General features: G+C 41.5%; 1 protein-coding gene across 2 annotated transcripts in view; it reads left to right on the top strand.

Annotated features, from left to right (window-relative positions):
* Positions 1–3747: 3747 nt before the first annotated feature.
* LOC106573249 (mitochondrial inner membrane protease subunit 2) overlaps positions 3748–27635 on the top strand; it is a 156219-nt gene continuing 132331 nt past the window's right edge. Inside the window, exon 1 of one of the 2 annotated variants that reach the window (XM_014148147.3) lies at positions 3748–3891. The gene's annotated coding sequence lies outside the window, so the exon portion shown is untranslated. The remainder of the gene's footprint in view (positions 3892–27635) is intronic. The other variant, XM_082962510.1, reaches the window with a different exon arrangement.

Raw genomic sequence — 27635 nt, 5'->3', positions numbered from 1 at the left:
ACATCTATCACTCCAGTGTAAATTACTAAATTGTAATTACTTCGCTACTACTGGCCTATTTATTGCCTTACCTCCTTACTTCATTTGCACACACTGTATACAGATGTTTCTATTGTGTTATTGACTGTACATTTGTTTATCCCATGTGTAACTCAGTGTTGTTGTTTTTGTCGTACTGCTTTGCTTTATCTTGGCCAGGTCGCAGTTGTAAATGAGAACTTGTTCTCAACTGGCCTAGCTGGTTAAATAAAGGTGAAATAAATAAGGATCTCCATTAATCATCCACTGAGGTATTAGTAAGTGCATATACTCACATATACTCACATTTATAAATGCACACATTAACAATTCATAAATATACCATTCACGACATATACAAATACATGAATATATATGTATGTCAATGGTGAGTCAAACCATTAATCAACCATTGACAAATGCCTTATAAATAATCTTATGAGTTGACAGTAACTCCTTCATAACTGGTTTATAAGTACATTAGTAGTACATTATTAATAATTTACAAATTGTGAACATGATCTATGATCAAACACCTTATTAATGACATTATAAATCATTAATAAATCACTTAAAAGTGTTTATAAATGCAGCAATTACTATTTTGAGATTGCTTATTGACATTTACAAATGTCGGAATTATTATTTAGTAATTGGTAAGCAAACTGTTAATAAATCATTTATTAAAGGACCTTTTTATAAAATGTTACCCTTCTTTATATTTATGTTTTAACATGTCAAGAAGACGTCTGGGTTTTAGCATGGTCATACAGAATGTTCCTTCTATGATACAATGGGTGGGAATAGAAGCAACCAGTACAGTATTGTACACTTACAATAGCGCTTTGGATTAAATGCTACTCTGAATTTGAAACCATTTAGATTTTCTCTGACAATAAGAACCACTATGCTCGACTCTTTACCACCAGATGCGCCTGAGCTGCACGTTGCCTATTAACCTGGTAAAGTCTCCACCCACCTGTGGTTTCGACAGCTTTTTAGAGTTCCCCACAGTGTTTTGAGGTGTTTATTAACCACCTCTGTGTGTGCTCACTCCTCTCTCCTGAAGCCCACCTGGCTGCTGCTGCAACACCCGATTGTTGCATAGCAACTGCTTGCTCAGCACCTGTTTTTATCATTTAGAAGTCTGCAGACTCAAATGTGTGGCCAGAACCACCCATGTGGGTCAGTGTCTGACTCTGCCAGTGTCCAAAAACATGCTCCTTCCCTTTTAGAGACAGCGCTGATGCATGCTGGGTAACCAGCTACTGTAACTCATGGGTTGAGTCCCAAAATGACATTTTAACTATAGTGCTCTACTTTTGACCAGAGCCCTATAGGCCCTGTACCAAAGTAATGCACTATACAGGGAATATGGTGTCATTTGGGACACAGCCATTACTCCATTGAGCATGCTCTCTGTGACACAACTTATGGCTGGATATCATGCCATATAGCCCCCTAGAGAAACACATCCCGTTTATGTCTGATATATTGCTACCTAACAAATATGGTGACTGATAGGTAAAGTGGCCACGGTGTTGATGGCACTGCAGGGCTATGGACCGATAATGGCTCTTAGATTGTACGGTTTTAATTAAGCCCTCCAGGAAAATCCAGACTGTATCATCAGTGAAGCCTTATACATCTAAATTCACATTTGGAGAAGATAAGTGCATGCATGATGCCCCCCATTTAACACTGCTTCTTATCGACCCTCTAGTCGACTATGAGTGACTTGTTTCTCAGGCAAATGCTGAGCTTATTCATCTGTTTACTTCTACACACCCAACCAACAACTGGAAAGTCATTGATGACTTTCTTTGTAAACAGCTCTTCTGTTGTGTTCAGAGGGTAAGTCGAGCAGCACATCTTCTATGGGAACATTGGTTGGCTTCAGTGTGCACTTTGTGCCATTTGCCAAGTTTAAACCATTGAGTCATATCGCCATTCACTCAAATGAATTCTCTGTTGAATACTTAATGTATTCCTGTAAGCCATCTATAGCGGATGTCATTCATCACATAATATTTTCATATTGTGTTAAATGCTTAGTTCTGTGATACACACATGAAGATGTCTAGATGACAGCCTGCTATTATAATTCATGTCATGTGGAGGTATAGTGAAGTCTTGGATATAATAAATAAACAGTATATATGGAACTATTCTTAGTGTGTAACTCAAGCCGTAGGCACTTTCCTGTTACCTATTTCCAGGTGATCCTCAATAAAAATAAATATTCTGAACATTAATTGAGAAAATAATATGTTCCCTGTAGATACCAACTCTAAACTGTTGTGCAGTGTTCATAGAATCAGGGAAAACTCACGTCTGTATTGACCTTGCCTTTGGTAGCTCTGCGTTGAGATGATGTCCATCCTGCAGCTACTCCAGCATGATGAAAGACAACTGATATGAGAATCTGATACGCTCTGTAAACAAATCCAACTGTAGAGCATCCTCCAGCCTTTATTCATCCATTTCTAACCAATAAGCCTACCTATACCTCTCCAAGGCTCTGTCTAAGGACATTTGTCACAACCCTTATCACTAAACTTAATCAAATGCTCAACAAGATTCAGGGCTGAATCTCCAATGAGGAAAAAAGTTACCTGCTCTAGCTATTAATTGGCACATTTACTTCTTCATACTTCATTAAATACTTTCGTTATCGCCCATTTCCCCTCTCAGCTAAGAAGTTCTTATTTGACACCCAGGCCTCCAATATACTGTAGCTGTAAGGCTCAATTTCTCATCTTAAATGGTTTAAGGAGTCAGGATGAAAGTGCTGTGTGAGTAATAATTCACTCCTTTTGTATTTCCATAGCTCTAAGCATGTGAATGAGGAGATATTGTAGCCAATACCCAATTTATCTTCATAGGCCATTTAAGACATTCAGCTGAGTACAGTATGTTCTGTCCCAAAAGAGATCAGAATGATAGTGTCCTGTTCTGAGCGTTCTTCAATCGGTTCCTTTTATTAAACCCATAAGTATCTTCCCAAATTAGAGAACCACTAGTTCAAAAGTTTTTGATAACTTTCTAGCAATAGAAAACACAAAAATCAGCATGTTTGTAGATTCACTACAACAATACACTCTAGGGTTTATAAATGTTAAAGCTTCACTGCATACTGTAACTCTGTGTGTACAGGTGTTTTTGGATTCACCTCTGACAAGAATTTGGTCTTTTATTTGTAGATTTCAACACGATTTCCCATAAACCCCGTTCTCATAGGTAGTTTTGCTGAGGCCCAATGCAGCAGTTTTTATCTCAATATCAAATCATTTCTGGGCAACAATTAAGTACCCTATTGTGATTGTTTTCAATTAAAATGCAAAAAAAAAAAGCTTATTAGCAAAGAGCAATTTCTCAAGCAAGAATTTAGCTAGGACTGTCTGGGAGGGGTCTGAGACAGGGGAAACCTGAAAACTAGCTGTTATTGGCAGAGAGGTTTGGAACTCTCTTTCTTATTGGTCTATTAACTAATTTACAGCCTGGTGACGTCACCAGCAGGCCAAAACTCCAACCCACCAAAACAGGCGGAAAAGGGCATTATCCTAATTTTCACAATTTCACAATATTATTTCAACCTTGTAGTGTGGAAAAGTATATAAAACACAAGAAAATCTGGTTTTTGACAGGACTGGGCCTTTAATATAGAGGAGAAAAGTTGTATTTTTATGACCAGATCAAGCACCCATATATGAAGTAAAGTCAACATAGCAGCTTACTGGGGGGGACAGAAAGGAGACAGAAAGAAAATGCCATGCACAAAACTAAACTGGCTCACGCTAGGACCTGGAGGAGTGCTGGTGGGTGTTCCAGAAGTGACAGATAGGAGAACGGAGCACGGAAGTCAAATTTCTGGTAGGTGAAATGAATGTAGGCTGCTGTTGAGTGAGAACGAAGGATTTTAAGATCAATCGAAAGTATCAAAGAGAAGGAAATTGGTTATATTTTTTCCTGTTTTAGTAGTAGGAGATTGGCGTTGTTTGCTTTCAATGCACATTGGCAGCTAGTGCACGCGTGGACCTTGGCTAGCTAGCTAGCTAACGTGACATAATCCGTGTAGTGATGAGGTCGCGAGGTGACTGGATTGGTTTATTTCAAACATGTGGCACAAATATATGAAATAACTATTTATATATATTTGTAATAAACTGTCACGCTTTTGTCCGAAGCTGTCATCGGTATTCAAAAGTATGTTACACACATGTTGTGCACAGTGCTGCAGACCAAGACAGGAGACTCTGGCACATTGTTTACCCTTGGAGAGTACCCACCGACACAAATGAAAACAATTATGCATTTCATTATATTTTCACAATCAAATGCAAATAGCACGTGATGGCAATGTTGTGGTGGTTACTGCTCAATGAATGCCATTCCAAGTTTCCCATGACAACAACACTGAACAGTGTACTTATTGAATTTTTTTTCGTGATCAGGTAAACGCGATCAATTTCATTCAAAAAAAAAACAAGGCACTCTTCATACTAAAATGCCCTATTGCAGTAGTGTAGCATAAAAAACGCACCAGTGGTGAGTGAACATCTAGCCGATTAAACTCAACTCCACGATTTATGATGGACTAGTGTGGGCAGACTGGAGTTCCCGAATCAAATCCCATTTTATTGGTTGCATACACATATTCAGCAGATATATTGCCGGTGTAGCGAAATGGTTGTGTGCCTAGCTCCAGCCGTGCAGTAATATATAACAATCTAAAACGTTAATAATATAGAAATATTAGGATGAGCAATGTCCGGAGTGTGTGTGTATCTATGGAATTTATAGACAATATGGACAGTATGTGGATATAATATGTAGTATATCTGAAGAGTAGTATACCGTGCCTTTGGAAAGTATTCAGACACCTCGACTTTTTCTACATTTTGTTATGTTACAGCCTTTTTCTAAAATTGATTTTAAAAGAAATACTCAACAATCTACACACAATACCCCATAATGACAAAGCAAAAACAGGTTTTTAGAATTTTTGGCAAATGTATTACAAATAAAAGACAAATACCCTATTTACATAAGTATTCAGACCCTTTGCTATGAGACTCGAAATTCAGCTCAGGTGCATCCTGTTTCCATTGATCATCCTTGAGATGTTTCTACAACTTGATTGGAGTCCACTTGTGGTAAATTTAATTGATTGGACATGATTTTGAAAGGCACACACCTGCCTATTTGAGGTCCCACAGTTGACAGTGCATGTCAGAGCAAAAACTAAGCCATGAGGTCGAAGGAATTGTCCGTAGAGCTCTGAGACAGGATTGTGTCAAGGCACAGATCTGGGGAATGGTACCAAAAAACATCTGCAGCATTGAAGGTCTCCAAGAACACAGTGGCCTCCATCATTCTTAAATGGAAGAAGTTTAGAAACCAAAAGACTCTTCCTAGAGCTGGCCGCCAGGCCAAACTGAGCAGTCAGGGCAGAAGGGCCAAAACTCGATGGTCACTCTGACAGAGCTCTAGAGTTCCTCTGTGGAGATGGTCGTCCTTCTGGAAGGTTCTCCCATCTCTGCAGCACTCCACCAATCAGGCCTTTATGGTAGACCGGCCAGATGGAAGCCACTCCTCAGTAAAAGGCACATGACAGTCCACTTGGAGTTTGCCAAAAGGCACCTAAATACTGTCAGACCATGAGAAACAAGATTCTCTGGCCTGATGAAACCAAGATTGAACTATTTGGCTTGAATGCCAAGTGTCACATCTGGAGGAAACCTGGCACAATCCCTACGGTGAAGCATGGTGGTGGCAGCATCATCCTGTGGGAATGTTTTTCAGAGGCAGAGACTGGGAGACTGGTCAGGATCGAGGCAAAGATAAACAGAGCAAAGTACAGAGAGATCCTTGATGAAAACTTGCTCCAGAGCGCTCAGAACCTCAGACTCGGGCGAAGGTTCACCTTCCAACAGGACAACGACGCTAAGCACACAGGCAAGACAACACAGGAGTGTCTTTGGGACAAGTCTCTGAATGTCCCAGAGCCCGGACTTGAACCTGATTGAACATCTCTGGAGAGACCTGAAAATAGCTGTGCAGCAACGCTTCCCATCCAACCTGACAGAGCTTGAGAAGATCTGCAGAGGAGAATGGGAGAAACTCCCCAAATACAGGTGTGCCAAGCTTGTAGAGTCATACCCAAGAAGACTTGAGGCTGTAATCGCTTCCAAAGGTGCTTCAACAAAGTACTGAGTAAAAGGTCTGAATACTTATGTAAATGTGATTTTTATTTTAAAATGTTTAATACATTTGGCATTATGGGGTATTGTGTGTAGATTTAGGGACAAAAACATTTATTTAATACATTTTAGAATAAGCCTGTAACGTAACAATATGGAAAAAGTCAAGGGGTCTGAATACTTTCTAAAGGCACTGTATGTACAGCAATAGTTTAATAGGATAGGCCTTGACTAGAATACAGTATATACATATGAAGTGGGTAAAACAGTATGTGACATTATTAAAGTGACCAGTGTTCCATGACTATGTACATAGGGCAGCAGCCTCTATGGTGCATGTTCGAGTTATTTGGGTGGTAGCCGGCTAGTGGCAGTGACTAAAGTTTAAGGCAGGGTACTGAGCGGAGGCTGGCTAGTGGTGACGATTTAACAGTCTGATGGCCTTGAGATTGAAAAACAGCTTCTATCTCTTGGTCCTTGCTTTGATGCACCTGTACTGACCTCGCCTTCTGGATTCTAGCGGGCTGAACCAGCCATGGCTCGGGGGGCTGAGGTCCTTGATAATCATCTAGGTCTTCCAACATAATTACACACAACATTGTTCTGTGTAATTGGGGGCTATTCTTTGGGTGCTGAAATCAGTTGTTTTTGAATAAAACGTAATTTTATGTGACATTGGAGATCCAGTCTGCCCACACTAGTCGCCGCTCAACTCCATCGCAAATCGTTGAGTTTAGTCGGCTAGTAAACATCATGCAATGATCAAGTGGGCTAATTCACAAGAAAGTATTTATGTGCCTGGCCCCTGCAGCAAACAATCAGATTGTTTTCTCTGGCATTATTTCCCTGCTGCATCAATAAAGACTGAGGGTACATTTGTGACCGACCGTCTCGATTTGGTCTTACATTGGATAAAAGTAGAGACTCAAAACTAGAAAATGGTATATCATACACTACAGCTGAGGAACAATTGGAAAGTAATTCTGCTTTGAAAGTTGACAAACTTGTAACCCCACTTTTGAGAAAATGGCCTTGAATGTTTTGGTACACCTTCTGGAGAGCTCTTCTTTGTCTACACCCATTCAGAATTGTTCACACACGCTTAAGCCTTAGCCCACCCATCTCTTTAAGGATTCACATGTGAGGCCATGTGGTAAACACACGCTACATCAAATACAAATAAAATCTACGTTTATTTGTCACATGCACAGGATACAGAAGCTCTAAACGTTACAGTGAAGTGGTTACTTGCAATATCATAAACAGAAAGTGTCCAGATAAATATTTTATCATTATTAGATGATGCTTACCCAGACACACTTGTCCAAATTGATGGGTCATGTGAAAGAAATGCTATAACCACCTCCCTACCACATCTAGCTAAGTGGATTTGTCACTATTGTCTAGACGTGTTCATGAAATACAGTAGATGGCCGTAATCATCCCCAGACACACATGGCTAATTTGATGGGTCATGTAATAATCTGGCCAAAGTGGTCTTTTGTTTAGACATGTAGCTAGCTAGCTAAACAATAAACCGACATAATCCCAACTCCTACTACCACCAATACAAAATGATCATAGCTGTAGTAGGAATCTGCAGGTAGCTAAAGCTAACCAACTAGGTTCAATGCTAGCTAGCTAACATTAGGCTATAACTAGCAATGCAAATGGTTTCGGATTCAAATAATATTACTACACAGATCATACACGTAACGTTAGCTAGCGAGCCAGCAAGCTAACGTCTGCTAGCTAACTAACAGTAAGCTTTAACTTGCAATAAAAATGACTCTCACAAAATGTGAAACTTCTATCTGAAAATGTAGCTAGACTCTTACCCGCATACATGGAGGAATGCTTGATGGCAGACTGGAACAATGTAACTCTGTTTTTTTTTTGTAGTTACATCTTGTTTGGCCAGCGCTGTGTCAACTCACTCTGCTTCACACTGACCTTGGCGTGTGCAGAAAGTAGCCCATCAGTTTTTCCAACTGATCTATCTAAAGCATCTGTTAAATTTAGGGCATTAATATTGAGAAAAGTAGCAAAACGTTTGTAGTTCTCGATGGCTAACGTTATATCTTTCAAAAACAGAGTGGTAGAAAGGACTGTCAATACATACTGAACTGCTCACGTTCTAGAACGAAGCATCCTACATGGCAGACCAATCCAAACTCATCTCCCAGCATGTCCAGCCCATCCATTATCTCGGCCAATCATGGCTAGCAGGAAGGTTCCTGTCTTTTTCTGTGGCTAAACCAACTAGGCTCGTAATTGAACAATTTTCTTTGTATTTATGAATGGAATACAAGGTTGTTATTAAGGCACATGAAAGTTCACATGTTGCAGAAGGCAATTCTGGCAATAAAACACTTCTATAAAAAATACATGTTTACGTTCCAATGCCGCTCCTGTGAAGTAGTGACGTGCGACATACACCTAGTTTCCTTAAACGAGTCACATTTTATTTATTCTACACTTCTGAGTGGTATTTACAGTATTATGTCTCAAAATAAGTAGGCTATACCCTTCACAGTGATTAGCCTAGATTTTGGCACTGACCTCAAACTTCCCATTGAATACCCAAGGTATCAGAAGCTGGGATTTGTTGTAATGCTCATTCCAGGTGCAGGCAGACAGTAATTCTGATGTTCTGCTTGAGAGACAAATCCCATTTGTGGGCCTGGGCAGTACCCATGAGCTCCATTAATCACCTTAGTTTTGGCTGAGCGACCATGGTCCTGCCCTACATCACACCAGGCTGCTCGGTGTCTGGAGGAGATGAATAAACAGTGATTAGGGTAAAGGGATTAGTCAGTATACAACTTATTTTATAGAACCTTTTGAAGACTTCTGAAGACTATACCACCACCCAGTCTAACTACTCAAAATAGATTGTAATACAGTATATGAATCACAAATGAAAAAAGATTGATTAAATATATGGAGTCAGCAAAGCAGACATTCCCCCCCCCCTTCTTTGAGGAACGATACATACATCTGCCATGCACCATTTCACACATGTGGACTGGCCACATGGACCCTGCCTGCTGAGCAGAGCGATAGTGGTAGTCACAGACGGAGGCAGTGAGGTGCTACTTCTCCATCTGCGGAGGACTCTTGTCTTTAATTAAGCACTCATCAGGAAAAGTCTATCTGCTGCTCGCTGGCTGGCTCTCAGTGGTGTGCTGTCTCTCTCTCTCTGGGGTCTCTCATGAAAAAAAAGGGTCTCATATTGATAATGGGATTCTCTAATTGGTGCTTTAGTCCTGTAGTTGGTGAAAAGATGGAGAGAGAAATAGTTGGTGTTTTTGAGCACACTGGACAAAGTTTACTTATTTGTTTGTTGCTTGTTATGAGGCTGTTTCCTTCGGTGTAGTCCATGCAGAGTCTGAACCCACTGAACCTTTCAGGACTGGTGAGATGGGCTAACTGACGACAGGCCTGGTTGTGGTGAGATTTGCATGACAAGCTCTCAGACCAATGTTTCGCTTCCTTTAGGCTATATGGGCAGCAGGTAGCTTAGTGGTTAAGAGCATTGGGCCAGTAGCTTAGCGGTTGAGTGTTTGGCCAGTAACTGAAAGGTGTCTGGTTCGAATCCCCGTGCTGGCAAGGTGGAAAAATCTGCAATTCTGCCCTTGAGCAAGGCAGTTAACCCCAAACAACAACTTCTCCCCGATGATGTCGGTTAAGGCAGGCCCCCTGCACCTCTCTGATTCAGAGGTTGGGTGAAATGCATTCAGTTGTGCAACATACTAGGTATTCCCTTTCCCCTTACTAGCGCCTAGCTCTGTTGCCCTCACTCCCCCACATGACAATGGTGATTACTGATTTCATATGTGTTCCTGTCTGAAGCTCTGAATGTTGCTTCAGGGGTCTTAAACATCTAGAAAAATACTGTCTTCGTAGCCGATTTACCAAATAGTTACTGTTTTTTGATTTTTCGGAAGTTTAGTGTTTTTGTAAGCCATTACATTTTGAACTTTGGGATCCCAGAAGCATGCTAATACCCATGATTACAGTACTCTAGTAATGGGCAGTGGTCTGCTTGCTACATCTATGTATCTTCATCTGTGTATTCATGAGTGTTCTCTTGATGAAACTGCTTGAGCCATAGCTAAAACAGACCAGAGATGAGCAGTGATTGTAGCCCTACGTGTGTTAGAGGTCGTCTGTTTATGCTGTGCTCCAAAAGTTTACGTTTCCCAATGCAACATACTGTAGGCATGGCTTAGTGAGAGAGCAGCTGGTACCTGGCTCGATTGTTTTGCTTCTAGGTAGGCTACTGACTTCATCTCTCGCATCAGTGTTTGTTTGCTGATATTCCTGTAGCCTAAATGTCATCCAAAGAAATTATCAATCATTGAGGTTATTTGACCTTAAAACCTGTTAGGGCTAGGGGGCAGTATTTGCACGGCCGGATAAAAAAACGTACCCGATTTAATCTGGTTACTACTCCTGCCCAGTAACTAGAATATGCATATCATTGTTTGATTTGGATAGAAAACACCCTAAAGTTTCTAAAACTGTTTGAATGGTCTCTGTGAGTATAACAGAACTCATATGGCAGTCAAAACCCTGAGACAAATCCTGACAGGAAACTGAAATCTGATGTGTGGATATCACTTCAAACATTTGCCATTGAAACACACAGGGGCTTGTGATTCATTTAGCACTTCCTATGGCTTCCACTAGATGTCCCCAGTCTTTACAAAGTGGTTTGAGTCTCCTACTATCAAAATTGACTGAAAGAGAGGATGTGTATCTTGGTCACAAGGGATGGGCCATTACCATTGTGACGTCGGCGCCCATGGGTACTCTCCCTTTTCGAAACGTTTTGAAAGACAATGGAATATTATTGAAGCCCTGGTTGAAAAAGCCCCTAAAGATTTATGTTATTCAACGTTTGACATGTTTGAACGAACTTAAATATATTTTTTTGGCTCATTCCTGACGACAAGTCAGACGCACACGGTACATTTTCACTAGCCTTCGGAGCGCGCTAACACTATTGGGACATAAATTATTAACTTTTTTGAACAAAACTACATTTGTTATGGACCTGGGATTCCTAGAAGTGCCTTCTGATAAAGATAATCAAAGGTAAGGGATTATTTACAATAGTATTTTTGATGGTTGATCGTTCCAAGATGGCTCCAACATTTATAGCCTAGACTTTTTTTCTGGGCATACCACATCGTTTATTGCGTCCCACTGGCCCAGACAGGTTAACAGCATTCATTACCTACATTTGAATTGATTCTGAAGTTTGATACATTGCTCAGTATTATGCATGGTCTTGACATCGTAAAGTCTTGGTTGGTACCCTGCCCTTTTCTCCAGTTCATTCTGTTGCTACAGCCAAGCTTTTTTTCAAGCTCTAATCAAGCCCCTTCTCCGGGTCATGGGTTTTTATTTCTTTTATTTCACTTTTATTTAACCAGGTAGGCAAGTTGAGAACAAGTTCTCATTTACAATTGTGACCTGGCCAAGATAAAGCAAAGCAGTTCGACAACATACAACAACACAGAGTTACACATGGAGTAAAACAAACATACAGTCAATAATACAGTACATTTACATTTTAGTCATTTAGCAGACGCTCTTATCCAGAGCGACTTACAGTAGTGAATGCATACATTTCATACATTTTTTTCTCCGTACAGTAGAAAAATAAGTCTATATACAATGTGAGCAAATGAGGTGAGATAAGGGAGGTAAAGGCAAAAAAGGCCATGGTGGCAAAGTAAATACAATATAGCAAGTAAAATACTGGAATGGTAGATTTGTAGTGGAAGAAAGTGCAAAGTAGAAATAGAAATAATGGTGTGCAAAGGAGCAAAATAAATTAATACAGTAGGGGAAGAGGTAGTTGTTTGGGCTAAATTATAGATGGGCTATGTTATGTACAGGTGCAGTGATCTGTGAGCTGCTCTGACAGCTGGTGCTTAAAGCTAGTGAGGGAGATAAGTGTTTCCAGTTTCAGAGATTTTTGTAGTTTGTTCCAGTCATTGGCAGCAGAGAACTAGAAGGAGAGATGGCCAAAGGAGGAATTGGCTTTGGGGGTACCCAGAGAGATTGGAGTGCTTTCCCGGTAAAGCTGAGGAGAAATGCTGCGACGGCAGAACTGCAGAGAGTTTGGGGAAAGCAAGTGACGTCTGGCTGTATTCAGTATCCCTGGGTGCCTTAGTGTATCATCCCTGGGGGATTTATTGGTCTGAAATGCCTTTCCTGTGTGAACATTACTCATTGGCTGATACGATACACAGAGCCCTGGAAATCCAATTGTAGCAAAATAGAACTCATCATTTGATGTAGGGTAGAGACAATGTGGAAAACACAACAACAACGGATCTACTTTATCATGCATCTGAATATGGGGCCTTTGTGAAATGCATTTGTTGTGTATGCCCAATGATTTTCATGGTTAAATTCGTTCCAAACAGTAAAATGACGTGATCAATGGAAAATACTGTGCATGGTTAATAGGAACAGAAATGTTACAATAAGAGCTTTTAAAAAAAATTATAATGCGATAATAGCGAGACTATCATCTCATATTATTGAACATGCAAATACTGTAGCCTGGTTGCCATCTCTGTTCGGCTGTTACATTCCACTCCTTGCCACTCCTGTCACTTAAAATGACAGGAGTGGCAGGGAGTGGAATGTTAGCTGTCGTCTGGGGACCAGTCTTTTTAACTATGTAATGAAGCAGCAGGGGTTTGAACCAAAATTATTTTCCAATCGTTTCATTCTGAACAGAGGCATTTTTTGTAGTTGTTGTTCCGACCAGCAAAATAAAGTTTTGAACCGGTTCGAACGGTTTATATCGTTCCTGTATAAACCTCTGAAATTGGCATTTAAAAAAATATTTAGCTCTACATTAAATTACTTCACCAATGGATAGAGCAGCTTGCTATGGAGTGGGCAAGTGTAGTGTAGGATGCAACAAACATTTTGCGGGTGAAGAGAGCGCTGGGCATGAAGCGTTGGGCATCTTGTTGTTATAACATGCATTATCTGAACAAAGCCCACAGAATTATACCTACGAAAGAGCGGCTTCTATGAAGGAGCTTCAGTGATTGCTATTCAACGGCTCAGACACGAGACGTATGTGGCAGGGACTCCAGACAATCACGGATAACAAAGGGAAAACCAGCCATGCCATGGACACCGACGTCTTGCTCCCGGACAAGCTAAACACCTTCTTTGCCCGCTTTGAAGATGACACAGTGCCACCAACACGGGCCGCTCCCGAGGCCTGTGAGCTCTCGTTCTCCGTGGCCGACATGAGTAAGACGTTTAAGCTTATTAAGACTCACAAGGTTGCCTGCCCAGACAGCACATTTTTTGTCCATTAAAATAACATAAAATTGATCAGAAATACAGTGTAGACATTGTTAATGTTGTAAATGACTATTGTAGCTGGAAACGGCTGATTTATTTATGGATTATCTACATAGGTGTACAGAGGCCCATTATCAGCAACCATCACTCCTGTGTTCCAATGGCATGTTGTGTTAGCTAATCCAAGTTTATCATTTTAAAAGGCTAATTGATCATTGGAAAACCCTTTTGCAATTATGTTCGCACAGCTGAAAACTGTTGTGCTGATTTAAAGAAGCAATACAACTGGCCTTCTTTAGACTAGTTGAGTATCTGGAGCATCAGCATTTGTGGGTTCGATTACAGGCTCAAAATGGCCAGAAACAAAGAACTTTCTTCTGAAACTCGTCAATCTATTGTTGTTCTGAGAAATGAAGGCTGTTCCATGTGAGAAATTGCCAAGAAACTGAAGATCTTGTACAACTCTGTGTACTACTCCCTTCACAGAACAGTGAAAACTGGCTCCAACCAGAATAGAAAGAGGAGTGGGAGGCCCGGTGCACAACTGAGCAAGAGGACAACTACATTAGTGTCTAGTTTGGGAAACAGATGCCTCACAAGTCCTCAACTGGCAGCTTCATTAAATAGTTCTCGCCAAACACCAGTCTCAACGTCATCAGTGAAGAGGCGACTCCGGGATGCTGGCTTCTAGACAGAGTTGCAAAGAAAAAGCCATATCTCAGACTTGCCAATAAAAAGAAAATATTATGATGGGCAAAAGAACACAGACACTGGACAGAGGAAGATTGGAAAAAAGTGTTATGGACAGACATTTAAGTTTGTGTTCGAATCACAAGAACATTTGTGAGATGCAGAAAAAATGAAAAGATGCTGGAGGTTGACGCCATGCTATCACTCCATTTTGCAACGCCATGCCATACCCCGTGGACTGCGCTTCATTGGAGCCAATTTCCTCCTACAACAGGACAATGACCCAAAGCACAGCTCCAGACTACGCAAGAACTATTTAGGGAAGAAGCAGTCAGCTGGTATTCTGTCTATAATGGAGTGGCCAACACAGTCACCGGATCTCAACACCTATTGTGCTGTTGTGGGAGCAGCTTGACCCTGTGGTACGTAAGAAGTGCCCATCAAACCAATCCAACTTGTGGGAAGTGCTTCAGGAAGCATGGGGTGAAATCTCTTCAGATTACCTCAACAAATTGACAACTAGAATGCCAAAGGTCTGCAAGGCTGTAATTGCTGCAAATGGAGGATTCTTTGACGAAAGCAAAGTTTGAAGGACACAGTTATTATTTCAATTAAAAATCATTATTTATAACCTTGTCAACGTCTTGACTATATTTCCTATTCATTTTGCAACTCATTTCATGTATGTTTTCATGGAAAACAAGGACATTTCTAAGTGACCCCAAAACTTTTGAACGGTAGTGTACATGGAACACTGGTCACTTTAATAATAGAAAACTTTTCACTTTAATGTTTACATACTGTTTTATAGGGCTGACCCCTTTAGTCGACAGGTCGATTGTTTGGTCGATTGGCTGTTTGACCAAGATTTTCTTTGGTCGAGCAGTGGCAAATATATCTATAAAAAATATATATGGCGCACGAGACACCTGATTCACGCCTGTCTGAAGGGACTAATCCATTGCGGAGGCTGCGGAGATAGCACACCAGTATCACCAGTAGTACATTTTAAAGTTAATTACCATCATTTCTAATCTACAATGTTTGCTTGGTTACGGTAATTTCTGTTAATGCATTCAATATTATATTATTACAGGGGGCGCTGGTGAGCAGCAACATGTGAAGACGCGTTTTCTCGGTGCTCCTGTCTAGGGAGAACAATTTACAATTAATTCTTGACCAACACCTTTCCTACCGTGTTAATTTTGTATCAAACCCTCGCTCACTTTTTTTCTGACATTTTATGGTGGAAATTACAAGATTATGTTATAATGCTATTATTGCATCAAATAAATGGTTGTTTTATGCAACAGAATAAAGTTTGGTAGAAGGCTCACCTGTGTGTGTTCTACTGAGGATAGACCTCTGGGAGATAACACTGACAGGAGATTTACCATGTCTTTTGGGTGATAAAACCTAAAGAGACCACATTCCAGAGCATGCCTTAATGTTTCTGTTCTATATGGTACCAGGAAGAGAGGGAACTGTTTTTACAGCAGATACGGTCTGCTGTGAATTATAAGTATATTTCATACAAATCTTAACCGTGTGACCCATTCTATACATCTGTTGTTCGTCATGTAGGTTGAAAGGGGTGTATCTTGGCTATAAAATACTTTTGTACTTTTGTCTCGGGGCTTTCAACGAGTCATCTGAGGGTGATTCGTCGACCAGCCATCATTATCGTAGAGCACTCAATCGATTCACTTTATATGTGTACGTTGTATTGAACTGCTCCCTTATTAATAAGCGATTAAATATTTAGTTTAAGTTTAACTCTGACTTGTGTGATAAATGTGTCTATCCTCATTTGATAGTAAAGAAATTAACTACCACACATTTTGGGCTTTTTCATTGGAAAATGTTAAAACAACAACGGCCACGAGTCACAAATGAGCAGGCCTCTACTAAAGCCTCGGGCTCACCGGACACTGACATGGACTCTGATTCCCCCCCTCCCCCCAGACCTAGCGGCCATCACTAAGTCTGAACAGACGTGCTGGCTAAGGTGGAGTCACTATCCACTGACCTATCCTCACAAATAGCCACTCTCGCCACCGAGGTCAACACAAAGATCGACTCTGTTAAAGAAGACTTGGCGAAACAGGACACCCGTCTGAATAGCATGGAAGGCGGCGCAAATACTTACTCCGACAAAGTGGTGACACTGGGAAAGCAAGTCACCTGGCTATCATCAGTCATGTAGAAGAGGTCAGCCTTCAACAAGGTGATGGGGCTCCTACTTCACTGTCTGGACACCAAGTTCGGTGTTCTCTACCCAGGAGTGCTGAAGATCACTACTCCCTCCGGCGAGCAGAAGACATGCGTGGACCCAACAAGGGCCAAAGCATACATCGTCGCGCACCTACATCCACAGGAGGATAGGCGACATATGACTAACTAGCCATTTTAGGCCCATACTCTGCCCCTGACCCTACACTAGCCATGCTAACGCGTTAAGGACCAACTAGTGAACTCATTTCTTGATTAGAAACGTGCCTCCACCATGCCGCCAAAAAAGGACAATTATTCTTCCAGTAACTTAATGTTATGAACAATGATGGTATGTATATGGTGACATATTCTCACAAGGACAATATAGTTTTCATCGTATTTTATTTACAGTACATAGCACAATTAGCTTTTACCAACTAGCTGCGGCTGGACAGCCCCGGTGCTAGGTGGCACGGTACGAATTAGCCTAGTCACTTCCTTTTTTTATATATGCATATTGCATAAGATACATGAGAGAACTGAGGTGGTTCCCTCCAGAATCCTTTCCCTATGTTTAAACTTGAATATGTTGGCCCTGGATAGAGCTCTACTGAGGTTCATTTTAACATGGTAGTATTTTGCTCTAGTCTAGGAGAGGTAGATGCAGCCTTCCAACAAGGGGAAGGCCAGCGTAGGTTTTCTCCAGGGTATTTTTGTTGTTTTTAGCTGTTTTTTTTGTTTTCTTACACTGGCCATATGATTGTACTAACATTCATTTCTAAGTTGGGGGATCCTGAGTGGTGCAGCGGTCTAAGGCACTGCATCTCAATGCTAGAGCTGTCACTCCAGACACCCTGGTTCATATCCAAGCTGTATCACAACCGGCTGTGATTGAGAGTCCCATAGGGCGGCGCAAAATTGGCCCAGCGTTGTCCGGGTTTGGCCGTTGTAGGCCGTCATTGTAAAAAAGAATTTGTTCTTTAGTGACTTGCTTAGTTAAATAAAGGTTAAATAAAGAAAAACTTTAAAAAACAAAACAATGAATTCCTAATTCACATACTCCAGGCTCCACTTGCTTTATCAGCTGGAACTTAAAAGGAATTAATCATGTGGTCAAGCGTAGCCGAGTTTATGCTCATCTTAAGTCTTTAAGTCCGGACATTGTTTTTCTCCAAGAGACCCATCTCCGGTCCAGCGACCTTGATAAACTAAAGAGAGGCTGGGTAGAGCAAATATTTTACTCCAACTTTGGTGCTAAGGCCAGAGGGGCAGCCAGGAGCAATCCCACTGCTAAACAGTACTCCTTTTTTTCTCCAGTCCACCACTCATACTCTAGGATTTACTTTTTCGTGCTGGACAATAGAATTCTTCTAATAGCCAATATCACAGCATCATTATCTCAGACCATAGCCCTGTCCTGCTAGATATCCGCTTTCCGGCCAGTACTGCATCACAACGCGTGTGACGACTTGACCCACTACTACTATCCTGGAATGCCTTTAAAAAATACATATCTTTATACATATCAACTGCACCCCTGACGTGTCTCACTCTACCCCGTGGGAGTCGTTAAAAGCATATTTAAGGGGCCAAATTATTTCATACACAGCATATGACAATAAACACCGCACAAAACACTTATGGGAGCTATCTCAACTCATTCTAGATGTGGACAACAGGTATGCCTCTTCTCCGACTCCTGAACTCTACAAAGAGAGACTGCTACACCAATCGGAATTTGACAATCTTTCCACTAAACAAACGGAGAAGCTTCTGTTTAAGTCGAGTCAGACATTTTGTGAACACGGAGAGAAAGCTGGCAAGTTCTCACCAGCTTCGACAATCCGCTGCTAGCAGCACCATTCCTAAAATCTGTGTTGCTTCTGATTTAACGTCTACCAATCCCAAAGAAATCAACAGTCAATTTAAGCAATTCTACTCTGCTCTTTACTTATCAGAGGCTCTTCCTTCCCAACCTGGGCTTGAACCAGGGACCCTCTGCACACATCAACGACTGACATCCACGAAGCATCGTTACCCATCGCGCCACAAAAGCAGAGTAAGGGGAACAACTACTTCAGGTCTCAGAGCGAGTGACGTAACCCGATTGAAACGCTATTAGCACGCACCACCGCTAACTAACTAGCCATTTCACATCAGTTACACTGACACATCTTAGATGCATGCATTTCTAGACAATCTGGACATCCCCTGTCTCAATTCAAATGAACAAACTAACACGGATGCCTGAATAAGTGATGATGAAGCTACTCTGGCGATCCAGTCCATGCAGAGCGGTAAAGCTCCTGGGCCTGATGGCTTCCCTATTAAATTTTATAAACATTCTCTTCCAGACGATCTCCTATCCTCAGCTCAATGTACAATGAAATCCTTTCTAGTCAGAAACTGCCCCAGACACTTACCCAGGCGACTATTTTGGTTTTGCTTAAAAAGGACAAGAATCCCCTAGACTGTGGCTCATACAGCCCTATAAGCCTTTGTGCTGCGATAATAAAATTCTCACTAATGTCCTCTCATGCCGTTTAGAGACAATGAGGCCTCATATAATTAACTCTAAGCAAACCAGATTTATCTCAGGTAGGCAATTTTTCTATAATATGCGGCGGCAATTTAATGTTCTTTATTCTGCCCACTCAACTTGACAGCCAGAGGTTGTAATCTCTCTTGATGCTGAGAAGGCTTTCGACTGGGTTGATGGTAATATCTATTTACAGTAGTAGAGAGATTTGGGTTTGGCCCGTCATTCCTTTCCTGGATTAAGAATTTGTACTGGTCCCCAGTGGCTTCTGTTTGCAACAACAATCTTACCTCCAGCTACTTCCCTCTCCACAGGGGGGCCAGGCAGGGTTGCTGTTTATCCCCTTTGCTATTTGATATGGCTATTGAGCCTCTTGCTATCACCCTGCGCCCGGAGGAGAGGTTTAAGGGAATATTGAAGGACGACTAAAGACGATCTTATTTTATACGTCTCTAACCCTGTGGAGTCTATACCCTATCTCTTGGACATGCTACAAGGTTTTGGGACATTCTCTGGTTATGTTAAACCTAACAAAGTGTGCTCCTCCCCATTACTCAGTTAGCAGAAGGTATTGGGTATGCCAATTTCCCATTTAAGGTGGATCATCAGGTCTTTACTTATTTGGGGATAAAGGTGACGTTCATTTAAGGCTCTGTTTTATCATAACTTCAAAACACTCCTGGAGCGCACTAAGCAGGATTTCAAAGGTGGTCGTCTCTTCCCATTTCATTAGCAGGTCGCATTAATTCTGTTGATGACTGTACTACCTAGTTTGTTGTACTTAATCCAAATGATTCCCACTTTTTAGCCAAAGTCGATGTTCAAACAACTGGACAGCTACATTTCCAACTTCATTTGGAATAAGTCAAATCCACGAATGAGAAGGGTATATCTAGAGAGACCTAAGCCCGCAGGTGGACTGGGCCTTCCCAATTTTTTACACTACTACTGGTCAACAAATATATCTAAATGTGTTTATTAGGTTTCTACATTTGTAAACTACGATGGTACAACTTGGGCCATCATGGAGTTACAGTCAAGCCTTCCAACTTCTCCTGTCTCGCTTTTGTGCTCCCCACTGCCCATGAACGTAGGCACCCATGTTTTGAATCCCATTGTCAAGAACTCCCTTAAAATCTGGTTCCCATTCTGAAATCAATTTGCCTTAAACAAGCAAACTGCTTCTTTTTATTACATTTTTTTAAATAAATACTGGCCTTCTAGGCACAGTTCCTCTGTCCAGTGTCTGTGTTCTTTTGCCCATCTTAATATTTTCGCTTTATTGGCCAGTCTGAGATACAGCTTTTTCTTTGCAACTCTGCCTAGAAGGCCAGCATCCCGGAGTCGCCTCTTCACTGTTGACGCGGTGACTGGTGTTTTGCGGGTACTATTTAATGAAGCTGCTAGTTGAGGACTTGTGAGGTGTCTGTTTCTCAACCTAGACACACTTGCTCAGTTGTGCACCGGGGCCTCCCACTCCTCTTTCTATTCTGGTTGGAGCCAGTTTGCACTGTTCTATGAAGGGAGTAGTACACAGCGTTGTACTAGATCTTCAGTTTCTTGGCAATTTCTCGCATGGAATAGCCTTCATTTCTCAGAACAAAAATAGACTGACAAGTTTCAGAAGAAAGTTCTTTGTTTCTGGCCATTTTGAGCATGTAATTGAACCCACAAATGCTGATGCTCCAGATACTCAACTAGTCTAAAGACAGCCAGTTTTATTGCTTCTTTAATCAAACCAACAGTTTTCAGCTGTGCTAACATAATTGCAAAAGGGTTTCCTAATGATCAATTAGCCTTTTAAAATGATAAACTTGGATTAGCTAACTCAACCATTGGAACACAGAAGTGATTGTTGCTGATAATGTACGCCTATGTAGATATTCCATAAATAAATCAGCCGTTTCCAGCTACAATAGTCATTTACAACATTAACAATGTCTACACTGTATTTCTGATCAATTTGATGTTATTTTAATGGACAAAAAAATTGCTTTTGTTTCAAAAACAAGAACATTTCTAAGTGACCCCAAACTTTTGAACGGTAGTGTGAGTATTCAGACCCTTTACTCAGTACTTTGTTGAAGCACCTTTGGCAGCGATTACAGCCTTGCGTCTTCTTGGGTATGACACTACAAGCTTGGCACACCTGTATTTGGGGAGTTTCTCCCTTCTCTGGTCACAGATGCATAAAAAAAGGTAGGGGTACAGTATGGATCAGAAAACCAGTCAGTATCTGGTGTGACCACCATTTGCTTCATCTCCTTCGCATATAGTTGATCAGGCTGTTGATTATGGCCTGTGGAAAGTTGTGCCACTCCTCTTCAATGGCTGTTCGAAGTTGCTGGATATTGTCGGGAAATGAAACACGCTGTTGTGCATGTCGATCCAGAGCATACCAAACATCCTCAATGGGTGACATGTATGGTGACTATGCAGGCCATGAAAGAACTGGGACATTTTCAGCTTCCAGGAATTGTGTACAGATCCTTGCGACATGGGATCGTGCATTATCATGCTGACACATTAAGTTATGGCCGTGGATGAATGGCACGACAATGGGCCTCAGGATCTCGTCACGGTATCTCTGTGCATTCAAATTGCCATCGATAAAATGCAACTGTGTTCGTTGTTCGTAGCTTATGCCTGCCCATATCATAACCTCTGTTCACAACGCTAACATCAGCAAACCTCTCGCCCCACAAACTGTTGCCACAAAGTTGGAAGCACAGAATTGTCTAGAATGTTATTGTATGCTGTAGCGTTAAGATTTCCCTTCACTGAAACAAACATACTGCCAATGTTTGTCTATGGAGATTGCATGACTGTGTGACCGATTTTATACACCTGTCAGCAATCATAACTGGCACGCAGATCGGTAGAAATGGTAGGATAAATTGTAAGCATCCCCAAACTTAAAACTCACGCGCCAACTATGGTCTTTACTGTAACACCCATTAAAAAAATTGTGCAAGTGCGTGCACACACAAAGGTTCCATAGTTGTCCCCCCTGTGAAATTGAATGTTGCCGGCCCTGGGTTTCATGTGGTAGAGATGAACATCTCCGTTAGAAACTTAGAAAGAGGGGAAATCTAAATATGCAACAACTAGGATGGGTTGTTAATAGGACTAGGTTAATGCTTTTGGACAACAAAAGAAAGTTCATATAAAAACCAGAACAACAGGAGAGAAAATGCTGAAAAACTTGGTTTCTAGCTTAGCTGTTGTTAGCTGCTGCGTGCTGCTCCACTCTGTCTCTCCCTCAGCTCCACTGCTGCAGCCTGCATCTGTGAGTTGCCTAGCAATGAGTCTCCACTCTGGCTTTTCATAGCTCACTCTGACTAGAGACAGAGCCATCATTAGTTGATGTTAAGCAGGCTACTTTCTAACTCTATAAACTCACTGTACATTACTGTTTTTGGCAAAATAATAATTCCGGTTTTATGACTGACGAGAATTGTTTAATTCTGACACCAATTTCATTCCATGAAAGTATGCAAATGAACCTATAGACTGATAAGCATGACCTTTTACATTTATTTTTGGCGGCTAACTGACTAATGGTTAACTATTAACATCCCTAAGCTGAACAGAACAGTACGCCAGTGGAAGGGAGGACAGTAGCAGGTGGTCAGAACTATGGTTTGTGACTACTACGATTTCCCATTGTAGACAATTCAATTGCAGTAATTCCGTTAGATTTTTCTGTAATTCTGTTACTGATTTGGTAACAGAAATACGCGTTTTAATCACTTAATAATTTGTCTCATCGCTGCAACTCCCCAATGGCCTTGGGAGGCGAAGGTCGAGTCATGCTCTGAAACATGACCCGCCTAACTGTGCTTCTTAACACCTGCCCGCTTAACCCGTATTCCAGCCGCAGCAATGCGTTGGAGGAAAGAATGTTCAACTGACGACTGAGGTCAGCTTGCAGGTACCCGGCCCGCCACAAGGAGTTGCTAGAGCGCGATGGACCAAGTAAAGCCCTCCCGGCCAAACCCTCCCCTATCCCGGACGACGCTGGGCCAATTGTGCACCGCCCTATGCGACTCTCAATCACGGCCAGTTGTGATACAGCCTGGGATCGAACCATGGTCTTTAGTGACGCCTTAGACCGCTGTGCCACTCGGGAGGCCCTAATACCTTAGAAAAGTATTCAGGTAAATGTTGTCTAAGACCCCTTTTCCACCTATTTGACCAGAAATCAAAGACTTAGCTTATTCCACATTTTTTGGATGGAAAATGGTTGAAAAATGTATATATGCCTTCATTTAAAAAAAATATAGACTCTTCGCTTTCATTTGACGCTCAATTTGACATGCGCTTCACATGTTGGTGCTCATGGGTCCTTTTAGATGGAAATGCCCCCATTTTACTTTCTATCATTTGGTGTATTTTTCAAAGAGTATGCGACACCAATAGAAACTCTGTTTTCATAAGGCTTAGGCCTATGCTAGTTCCAATATATTTTTGGAAATGTTCAGACATGGGCTTCATAAACTGATTACTTGGGTAGCTACACTGTCATGACTTTGTAACAGCTACAGTCCATTGTCTTTTTCAGCAACAGAATCTCAGATGCCCGCTTTTACGGAGCAGCACAATAGAATAACATCACCAGATAAATGCTTGTTTATGATAACCTGTCTAGTGTATTACCACAGCTTGTTACAGAGCCTGCTCCTGCGCATTTGGGTATTGACATGAATACAAATGCTCAAAGAGAGATGTAGTGCGTTAACTCGTTTGTCACCGTGTCGACAGTATTAATGCATTTGCCTCAGACTTGATGAAGGCTTTTTCCCTCAGTGGAGCTCACTTTTTAATGTGCTTGAGTGCAGTTGTCACATCACAGTAAACAATGCCACGCTAAGGCACCCTGTGCACGATTGATAGGCCTACAGATAATACTGTAAAGGAAGATGTTTCGGGCCAGTGGCAGAAAATGCTAAACCTATGGTGGAAAAGAACCAGGAGAGGTGAGGTTTAGGGTGGTTGGTGGTGGGGAGGAAAAGTTAATTCCCCATGCATTAGCCTATGTGCGCACACACACACACACACACACACACACACACACACACACACACAGTGTGTTACCTTGACATACCATCAGCCAACTCCGGTACCTCGGGCTATACCTCAAGCTCTATAACCTCTGTCTCACCTTTCTTATTCTGACTCTTTCTTTGATACTGCATTCACGCTCTCTCCTCGCTCTGTAGTCTTGTCATGGCTGAATGGAGAAAACGCATGGGGAAATTTACAGTGAGAAACTAGACTTTTGCTTCCCAGATACCAGGTAATGTGGTGGTAATAGTATCCTAATGGGTTTACAGATCTATACTGTTTTACTGCATTGTCTAGTAGTGATGAGGGGAAAACATCTATGCAGTTACATATCGCATTATTCTAATGATCATTTTTTGCTACTGAAGGTAGCATTAGCTAGAGTTAGTCGGCTGTACCTGCGCCAAAACTCTGGTATTTTTCATCAGATAGCTTGTTCTCCATCTTATTTTTAAATAGTGAGCCAACATATTTATTTCCCTGACTGATCAAAACTCGTTTACTTATGCTCTCTCTCTCTGCAGCAGACATAAAGTGAGCAATATACAGTTGAAGTCGGAAGTTTACATTTACATTTAAGTCATTTAGCAGACGCTCTTATCCAGAGCGACTTACAAAATGGTGCATTCACCTTATGATATCCAGTGGAACAACCACTTTACAATAGTGCATCTAAATCTTTTAGGGGGGGGGGGGGGGGGGGTTAGAAGGATTACTTTATCCTATCCTAGGTATTCCTTAAAGAGGTGGGGTTTCAGGTGTCTCCGGAAGGTGGTGATTGACTCCGCTGTCCTGGCGTCGTGAGGGAGCTTGTTCCACCATTGGGGTGCCAGAGCAGCGAACAGTTTTGACTGGGCTGAGCGGGAACTGTGCTTCCTCAGAGGTAGGGGGGCCAGCAGGCCAGTGGTGGATGAACGCAGTGCCCTTGTTTGGGTGTAGGGCCTGATCAGAGCCTGAAGGTATGGAGGTGCCGTTCCCTTCACAGCTCCGTAGGCAATCACCATGGTCTTGTAGCGGATGCGAGCTTCAACTGGAAGCCAGTGGAGAGAGTGGAGGAGCGGGAGTTTACATACACTTAGGTTGGAGTCATTAAAAGTTGTTTTTCAACCACTCCACAAATTTCTTGTTAACAAACTTTAGTTTTGGCAAGTCGGTTAGGTCATCTACTTTGTGCATGACACAAGTAATTTTTCCAATAATTGTTTACAGACAGATTATTTCACTTATAATTCACTGAATCACAATTCCAGTGGGTCAGAAGTTTACATACACTAAGTTGCCTGTGCCTTTAAACAGCTTGAAAAAATCCAGAAAAGGATGTCATGGCTTTAGAAGCTTCTGATATTCTAATTGACATCATTTGAGTCAATTGGAGGTGTACTTGTGGATGTATTTCAAGGCCTACCTTCAAACTCAGTGCCTCTTTGCTTGATATCATGGGAAAATCAAAAGAAATCAGAAAAAAATTGTAGACCTCCACAAATCTGATTCATCCTTGGGAGCAATTTTCAAATGCCTGAAGATACCACGTTCATCTGTACAAACAATAGTACGCAAGTATAAACACCATGGGACCATGCAGCCGTCACATCGCTCAGGAAGGAGACGTGTTCTTTGGTGCAAAAAGTGCAAATCAATCCCAGGACAACAGCAAAGGACCTACATCCACAGTAAAACGAGTCCAATGTCGACATAACCTGAAAGGCCGCTCAGCAAGGAAGAAGCCACTGCTCCAAAACCGCCATAAAAAGCCAGACTAGGGTTTACAACTGCACATGGGGACAAAGACCATACTTTTTGGAGAAATGTCCTCTGGTCTGATGAAACAAAAATAGAACTGTTGGCCATAATGACCATCGTTATGTTTGGAGGAAAAAGGGGGAGGCTTGCAAGCCGAAGAACACCATCCCAACTGTGAAGCACTGGGGTGGCCACATCATGTTGTGGGGGTGCTTTGCTGCAGGAGGGACTGGTGCACTTCACAAAATAGATGGCATCATGAGGGAGGAAATTATGTGGATATATTGAAGCAACACCTCAAGACATCAGTCAGGAAGTTAAAGCTTGGTCGCAAATGAGTCTTCCAGAAGGACAATGATCCCAAGCATACTTCCAAAGTTATGGCAAGATGGCTTAAGGACAACAAAGTCAAGGTATTGGAGTGCCCATCACAAAGCCCTGACCTCATCCTATAGAAAATGTGTGGACAGCACTGAAAAAGGGTGTGCGAGCAAGGAGGAAAACAAACCTGACTCAGTTACACCAGCTCTGTCTGGAGGAATGGGCCAAAATTCACCCAATTTATTGTGGGAAGCTTGTGGAAGGCTTTCCAAAACGTTTGACGCAAGTTAAACAATTTAAAGGCAATGCTACCAAATCCTAATTGAGTGTAAGTAAACTTCTGACCCACTGTGAATGTGATGAAAGAAATAAAAGCTGAAATAAATAATTCTCTCTACTATTATTCTGACATTTCACATTGTTGAAAAGAAGTGGTGATCCTAACTGACCTAAGACAGGTAAGTTTTACTAGGATTAAATGTCAGGAATAGTGAAAAACTGAGTTTAAATGTATTTGGCTAAGGTGTATGTAAACTTCCGACTTCAACTCTATTTGGAACATCAAATTGCAAATAAAATCACAGTATCGAATCGCAATACATATAGAATCGTGAGAATTGCAATACATATCGCATTGGCACGTAAGTATCGTGATAGTATCGTGAGGTCCCTGGAAATTCCCAGCCCTATTGGCTAGGGCTTGATATGAATCAATGAAAGGTTGTCAGTTACCATGAACACAACTCTGCAAGAAGTCAGCACAGGAGGAAAGCTGGCCTAATGCAGAACAGCTGCTCTGTGCCACCCTCACACCTCACTGAAGCGCTCTATAGGCCTTATGTGATTCAATTTGTTTTGATATGGATTATGTACTCTATTAATGTGCAGGAATGGCAATATGTTCATGTCAGGATGGATTGTTATGCTACAATGGATTTTCTGCCAACCATGCTGGAGTGCCTCTCCCTCTAGCACATGGTAACTGATGTCTTACAATATCCTATGGTGGGTTCGGAAAATAGATGACTGTGTTTAATAGGACGTAAAAGAAAATATACAGGGGTGCGGAAATCGTTCATTTGTTTAGGGTAGATGCTGTAGGGCTCTGTGCTCTGTGGGCAGGCTACATAATGTGTGTAGGCTACACACTCACTGGGCACCTCACATCATTTCAATGTGGGAATTGGGTACTCTTTTTGCTCATCCATATATCGTCCATATATTTATAGATTCTTATTCCATTCCTTACTGAGATTTGTGTCTATTAGGTATTTGTTGTGGAATTGTTAGATATTACTTGATAGATATTGCTGCACTGTCAGAACTAGAAGCACACACCTTTTGCTACACTCGCAATAACGTCTGCTAACCATGTGTGTGTGTGTGTGTGTGTGTGACCAATTTAAAATTGAATTTGATATTTGGTTGATCAATGAGATTACAACCTATAGTCAAAAAACTGCCAAAATGTTGTTGAATTCTCAATGTGTTAT

This window comes from Salmo salar, chromosome 16, assembly GCF_965601325.2.
Source record: "Salmo salar chromosome 16, fSalSal1, whole genome shotgun sequence".
NCBI lineage: Eukaryota > Metazoa > Chordata > Actinopteri > Salmoniformes > Salmonidae > Salmo > Salmo salar.
The sequence above is the reverse complement of the archived record's forward strand: the minus strand, read 5'-3'. Positions and strand labels throughout refer to the sequence as shown.